This window comes from Corapipo altera, unplaced genomic scaffold (genome assembly GCF_003945725.1).
Source record: "Corapipo altera isolate COAL_440 unplaced genomic scaffold, ASM394572v1 53, whole genome shotgun sequence".
In the NCBI taxonomy this organism is placed as follows: Eukaryota; Metazoa; Chordata; class Aves; order Passeriformes; family Pipridae; genus Corapipo; species Corapipo altera.
Window position 1 is genome coordinate 2,901,197 of NW_020884900.1, and position 6,425 is coordinate 2,907,621.

General features: G+C 44.7%; 1 protein-coding gene across 1 annotated transcript in view; it reads right to left on the reverse strand.

Moving 5' to 3' along the window:
• The window catches only part of WAPL (WAPL cohesin release factor), a 65,729-nt gene extending 65,352 nt beyond the window's left edge, over nt 1-377 (reverse strand). Inside the window, exon 1 of the mRNA XM_027649345.1 lies at nt 362-377. The gene's annotated coding sequence lies outside the window, so the exon portion shown is untranslated. The remainder of the gene's footprint in view (nt 1-361) is intronic.
• Between the last annotated feature and the right edge of the window lie 6,048 nt (nt 378-6,425).

Genomic DNA, 6,425 nt, shown 5'->3' on the forward strand with positions numbered 1-6,425 from the left:
CCCGCAGCCGGCGGGCGGGTCCCGTGGCATGGGCGGCACCGAGGGGCACGGACCGCCGCGGAGGGACCCGCCGCCGCCTCCGCTCCGTCGGCCGGAGGGCGGGGTCAGCGGGGCCCGGCGCGGGCAGCGCGGAGCGGCCCCACCCCGGGAGCGGCCGGGCCCGGAGAGGGGGCGGTGGAGCGGCTCGGGGGGGTTCCGGGGCACCCCCGGCACCGCCGGCCCGGAACGGGGAACGACAGAGCCCTCCCCGGGAGCTGGGGAAGGCGCTGAGCCCGCCCTGCGCGTTGCCCATTAAAAGTTTGCCGTGCCTCGCACCGCGCACGGAGCCGCTTTGCTGTTGTTGGCGCTGCGCGGCACTCACCGCGCCCCACAGCCCGGCCCGCACCGCAGCGACAGCGCTGCCGCGAACGTGCGGCTCGGACACGCTCCCGCTTCCACGGGCTGCTCCATCCACCCACGTGCCTTAGATTTATGCGCACCTTTGAGGCTTTAATTACTGGTACGCGCACCGTGCGGAGCGAAAAAGCGCTCCGCGGAGGTTGGGTCATGCGGCAAACACGTGCGGGCATCAAACAGCCACCATATTCAACGTTTTACGTTCTACAGCCAGTATTTCATAAAATGCTTGTGGAATAGAAAACTAGGGATGCACGACTAGAAAGGCAATATATTAAAAAAGAACATCACACTCGCAGATGTAGTTTGGTAATTTTTCAGAGGAGCGAGGAAATCAAAAAAAAAAAAGGAGCAAAAAAACCTCTACAACCTTGAGCCTAAAATGGCCTCACAACGTGCTCATATTCACCATCCATCATTTGAGGCATTATAGCACAGCTCCCAAATGCAAAACAAAAAATCTAAGAGGCTGATTTCACTGCACAGAAGAAGTTACAGTTGTCTCAATACCTCTAGTTAAGAAACATTATTTTTTCTTAATTTTATATTTACTTTACCCAGTGCAAAATCACTGGCCTTCAATGAGGAGATGCAAGACTGGTTTTGTTCAGTGATCCTGTGAGTCAGTCTGGTCTTTACTTGATACCTACTGATGTGTTGGCAGCTTCTAAGTATTACTTCTGATGGACAAAATGTGCTCTCTAAAGCCAGTGTGCAACTGGTGCTACCAGAGAAAGGGAAGATAAAACCGACTGGGCCTTGTGAGGAGGTGTACAAGATTCATTGGAAATATGGTTGGGATTTGTGTTGTGTGTCAGAGAAGGTTTACAAGCTCATCTGTATCTCACCACCTGACTCAGTTATTGAAGAGCCATTTAAAGTTAGGTTACTAACTTTAAAATTCATAATTTGAATACAAAAAGTGAGGGTTTTTTTTCCTGGCACTACTCTTGATCAGAGTTAATAATAAATGCATTTAAACTTGAAGAGTAAAATGAAGAGCTAAACCAGTTTGAGTTTTGCATAGTCTTACTTGGTGACTAACTGATCTGTCAGACAAAGAGGAAAACACAGGACTGTGAGAGCTCAAAATACCTTGAGGCTCTGTGAAGTTCTTTACACCATAAAGAAAAGTTTGTCCAGAGAACCAGAAAAAGTGAAGAATGTGGCCAGAGTAAGGAACTGACACCAAGAAACTAATAGGAAATACTCTCTATTTTGGTATGAAGTTAAAAGAGTTGACATTAAATTAAAACTGTTTCTAACGTAGAGCCTGGGCTACCTAAGTCACTTACTCAGTAACTTAAAGAATTTTGCAGTCTAATGATAGTAATTGGATGTCATTTGAAAGTTCTCACACACCTTATACCCCTGGGATAGCTTCACATTTCCAGTCTTTGTAGACTCCCCATACAGAGTACTCTAAACCACTGCAGATTCATGGTCATGATGGAATTTCCCATGACTAACAGCAGATAAATTAAACTAATTTATGTGCTGCCTGTCCTATCTTGGGTATCAGCAGAAGTCTCTAGGCCTAATAAAGCCTTTTACTAGGATGATGATGGAAAACAAACGTTGTTGTGTTCAAGAACAGCAGAGATGGGCCAGTTTTGCTGCCCCTAACATACTTGAGATACTTTTGAAAATTTCACATCTTGTGTCTTAATAGGCTTGGCAATTAACATGTTAAGCTTTGCTATTTCCATTTTCATCTGGCTTACCTCAAATATGCAAGTACCAAGGCAGAGCAAACAAAAGCCAAATCTCATCTCTGTTTGGCAGTAGGTAAGTTTAATTCTCAGAAGGTGGAATTTAACAGGCATCTTATGCTTTTTGTGAAATTCCATTACTGATAGTTGCCATCTCCCTTCACACAAAAAACAAACAAAACAAAACAAAAAAAACAAACCCAAACCAAAATTCATCCACAAAAATCTTTAAAAAAAAAAAAAAGCCAGACATGAAATACTGCAGTTTGGCATTTGCCTCCGTGAGAACAGCAGTAGGAGATAAGCAGCCATCTCACAACTGTAGCTTTTCTACCTTAAAACTTTTCTGAGAAAGGCATAAGTGAGTCTTACAGCTTCCCATTACTGTCCCCCATCAAGAGAAACTATCATCTGTTCTACTTATAATAAAGTTAGGAAGCCCTGAAAAGCACAGCTTAAATACATCAAAGCTACAGATAAGAGAGATAAAAGTATAAGAGTAGAAGGAATATATAAGAGGGACAGAACAGTTATTTGGATGCATCACCTCTTAATATACTCTAGAACCATCCCAGTTCTCTTTTTGAGATCTGGGCCAAGATCTCTGGGGGGGGGGAACAAAACAGACTTTTCAAAATGAGCTGTAACCTACTACAGAGTCTTTCACATAATTCAGTTTTGAGACACCATTGAAACATTTTAACCTGTTTCAATTTCTTCCAGAAAAAAGGTAGGCAATACAGCAGGAAAATGGAAGGTTTCCCATGCAGCAGATACCCTTGGGCCAGATGAAGACAGTCATATCCTTCCAGAAGCTCTCAGGAAGGTTTCTCAATGGTGCCTCATGGACCAAACCTAGCATTTGACAGTAATATCAACTGAGACTACAGGCTTTAAAGGGACCATAGCACCAGGTATCCTTCATACCAAGTACATGAATTAACAGCACAATACATCCTTGCTCCACACCTTTTCCCACAAAAAGAGAACGAGCTCCATAATCCCTTGCCCTGTTCCCTGTGAGGCGCTGCCCAAGCAGCAAACAGCAGCTCACAGGAGCTCTCCTCATTACTCCTCATGCCCACCCCACTCCCCTCCCAACTGTGCAAAGCCAGCAGCCTCTCAGTCCACTCATCGGCTTGTCCTTTGCCTCTTCCCTGTTCTTCTGTCTCAGCCTAGTCAGGATTTGCCTCCCAAGTCCTCCCCAGCTTCCTCTAGTACGTACTTCCTTGCCTCTTGTCCAGGTGGGAAGGGATGGGGGTGAAGAGGATGTCCTGCTGCACTTGAAGCTGCTGCAGTGCTTTCATGTCCCAGTTGGCACCACTCAAAATGCTAAACATTTTTTGGTGCTTTTTGCCTTTTCTCTGCAAAATGTCAATCCCCTCCTGTTCCCGTCCTTCAAATGTCACCGGGCACACACGGGTGAGAGCACACGGGCCATCGACATTTCGATTCACCGGGGCTAGAATGTCCCTCTTGCTATTTGCATAGCAAAGGTGAAGGGAGGGTAAAGAGCCACATTAAGTAACTAATTACCATACTTTGGTCAACTTCTCCGAAAATAGTTAGTCACTCACACGTTCCTTTCGTTAGTGTCGCTATTAATGCTCGCTGCAGGAAGTGCAGCAGCAGCTCCCCCGGGGACTGGGCAAGAACAGCTGCACTGAGAGATTCAGCAGCTGCATCTGGGCACATGTGGTGGGTGCACCCAGGCTGGACACTGGGTGCCCACCAAAGCTGCTCTGCCACTGTCCTCTTCAGCTGCACGGGGGGGGAGAGAAAATACAACCAAAGGCTCATGGATCGAGATAAGGCGGGGACAGATCACACAGCAATTCCTGTCACAGGCAAAAAAGAACTGACTTGGAAAAATTAGCTTAATTTATTACCAATCAAGTCAGAGTAGGATAATAAATAAAACTAAATCTTAAAACACCTTCCCCCATACCCCCCTCTTTGCAGGCTTAACTCTGCTCCCAATTTTCTGTACCTCCTCCTCCCCTCACATATTCTCACTCCTCTCTCCAGCTGCAGTTCTGCAGTTTTCTTCTTCCTCTTTTTAAATCCATTATTCCAGTGGTGCTGCCACCATTGCTGATGGACTCAGCCTTGGCCAGCGGTGGGTCCATCTTGGAGCTGGCATTGGCTCTACTGGACACAAGAGAAGCTTCTGGCACCTTCTCACAGAGGGTCCCTCTAGCCTACCTGCTACCAAAACCCGGCTACACAAACCCAATACAACCAACATAAAGTAGAATGTACAGGGGCAGGGAAGGAGAGGGAGATCTGCAACCCAAGTATGATTTCTGTGAAGAATATGGCTTTTCTTAGTGAGGGATTTCTAATGGATAACGTATTGCTTATTTCTGACACTAACCCCTGAGAAGAAAGACTGAAAGGGATTCAAACAGGGGATCTTTATACAGTTTGGGATCGTTTTTTCAGTATTTGCATCCTAATGGAGCTATCTCTTCATATGAGGTGGTCAAGCCAAGGCATTAAGTTCAGTAACTGAAAGGTTAAAACAAGTACTGCTGGACAGAACAAAGGAATGCTCATATGAGTCCCAGTTCTCCATGATTAAACAAAAGAAAAAAAAAAGTTCCCTGGATTGTGGCATTACTGAGCCAGGCCCAGGCAGCCAGCAGAAAAAGTTGTGCTACTCCACTTTCTCTCTGGCCTCCACACCCATCTGTTGCAATCACGAGAGGCAGCATCATCTCTGCAATGTAAGAGCCTCTGGAAAGACTCGTTTGACTCGATGAACCAACAGTACTCATTCACCTACGGCTAAATTCTCAGTGGTTTTCTGTGCAGTTTTTTCCCCAGGTGATCAGCCTGTAAGTCTACTGGAAAAACCCGTGGTGAAACACCAGTGGGAAAAGCGCAAAGGAGCTTTCACCTTGCTATAATCATCAAGGTCAGAACTTTATTCTGCCGAGCAGTTTATCCCAGCAAGCTCTGCTGAGAAAGCAACCACCTGCACTGTTTCCCACTGACGATTTTACAATGTGCCAACATGTTTCAGGGAAAAAAAAAAAAAAAACCAAACCAAAAGCATTTGTAGTAAGGATGCAGCCTATCTTAAAAAGCTGCAAGGAAAGTCTAGGTTCCTTGGTCCTTTGAACCAAAGAAGTTCCCATTTTTTGTTAAGGAATGAAAGGGGCTGACTCTCTCAAACGCCTGAGTTCTTCTGCAGCCTTATAGGAGGAGCAGATTGAATACCAACCTTTTCTTCTCTCTGAATTTTTTGGACTCCTTCTTTTAAGATCTTATTGTTTCACATTATTATTGAATTTCTGTCTGCCTTTACAGCAGTAGCCCTTAAGGAAAGCTACCAAAGTGTACCAACATAATGCTTGTTGGGCAAAGAGAAACACGGGAACACAACAAGGAATTGGCGTTTTAAATTATTCTTATAACAAACTCATTGGTGGAACTGTCATTGTCCTATTCTATTTTTCCTCTAGCAATAGGGGAACAGCCATTTCTGTTGCCTATTTTGCTACTTTGCTTCCTTCATCTTTTAAAAAGGGCAGGTATACGACCAACACTTTATGTCCCTTTGTCCTCTAATGTGGCTTTTACATGCAGATCCTGTAACCTGTAACATTACCTTTTGAGTTTTAATTTATAAGATTTTTGGTTTCGCCTTTTATTTCCCAAGTACTTGTTTCTACTTTTTAGAAAGAGCAGAACTTGCCCAGTAACTAAGCACTTCTACAGCAATTACAAAACATTAAATCCCAGCAACAGCAGGCCAACAATTATGTTGGTGCACTGAGACCAGTACGTGTGGCCATTGAGAGTTGTGTGCAATGCTGCACAGGACAGCAACATGAACTACAACTGGAAAAGAAAATCCACAGAGAATTAAAAGTTGTGGGACTGACAAGGTCTGCATGGACATGTCCTTGAACGTCATGACAGAATTAATGTACTATCTAGCAAATTAAGCTGATAAAAAGAAAATTTAAAAAAATAATCAAATGAAGATTTCCTCGTGAGAAGGTAGGAGGCAACAAAATACCAGTTAGTGACTTTATTACTTTCCTCCCAGAATACAGCCCTGAATAAATTACTTTCACCTTTATCAGAATACAATGCAGCACTATGAGGAAAAGCTGCAATGCCTTCTGTCTCTTGCACAAGCTCCTGGTACACCCAGGGCCATACATTGTGCCAGTCCTGCAAACCTGTTCACACTTAAGGATCACTGCCTACAATAGAACCTTGTCCCTTTAAATGGTCAAAGATCACTCTGCAGCAGCAACAGAGGGCCTGTTAACAAGTGCTGGCACAGTATATTCAGAAATG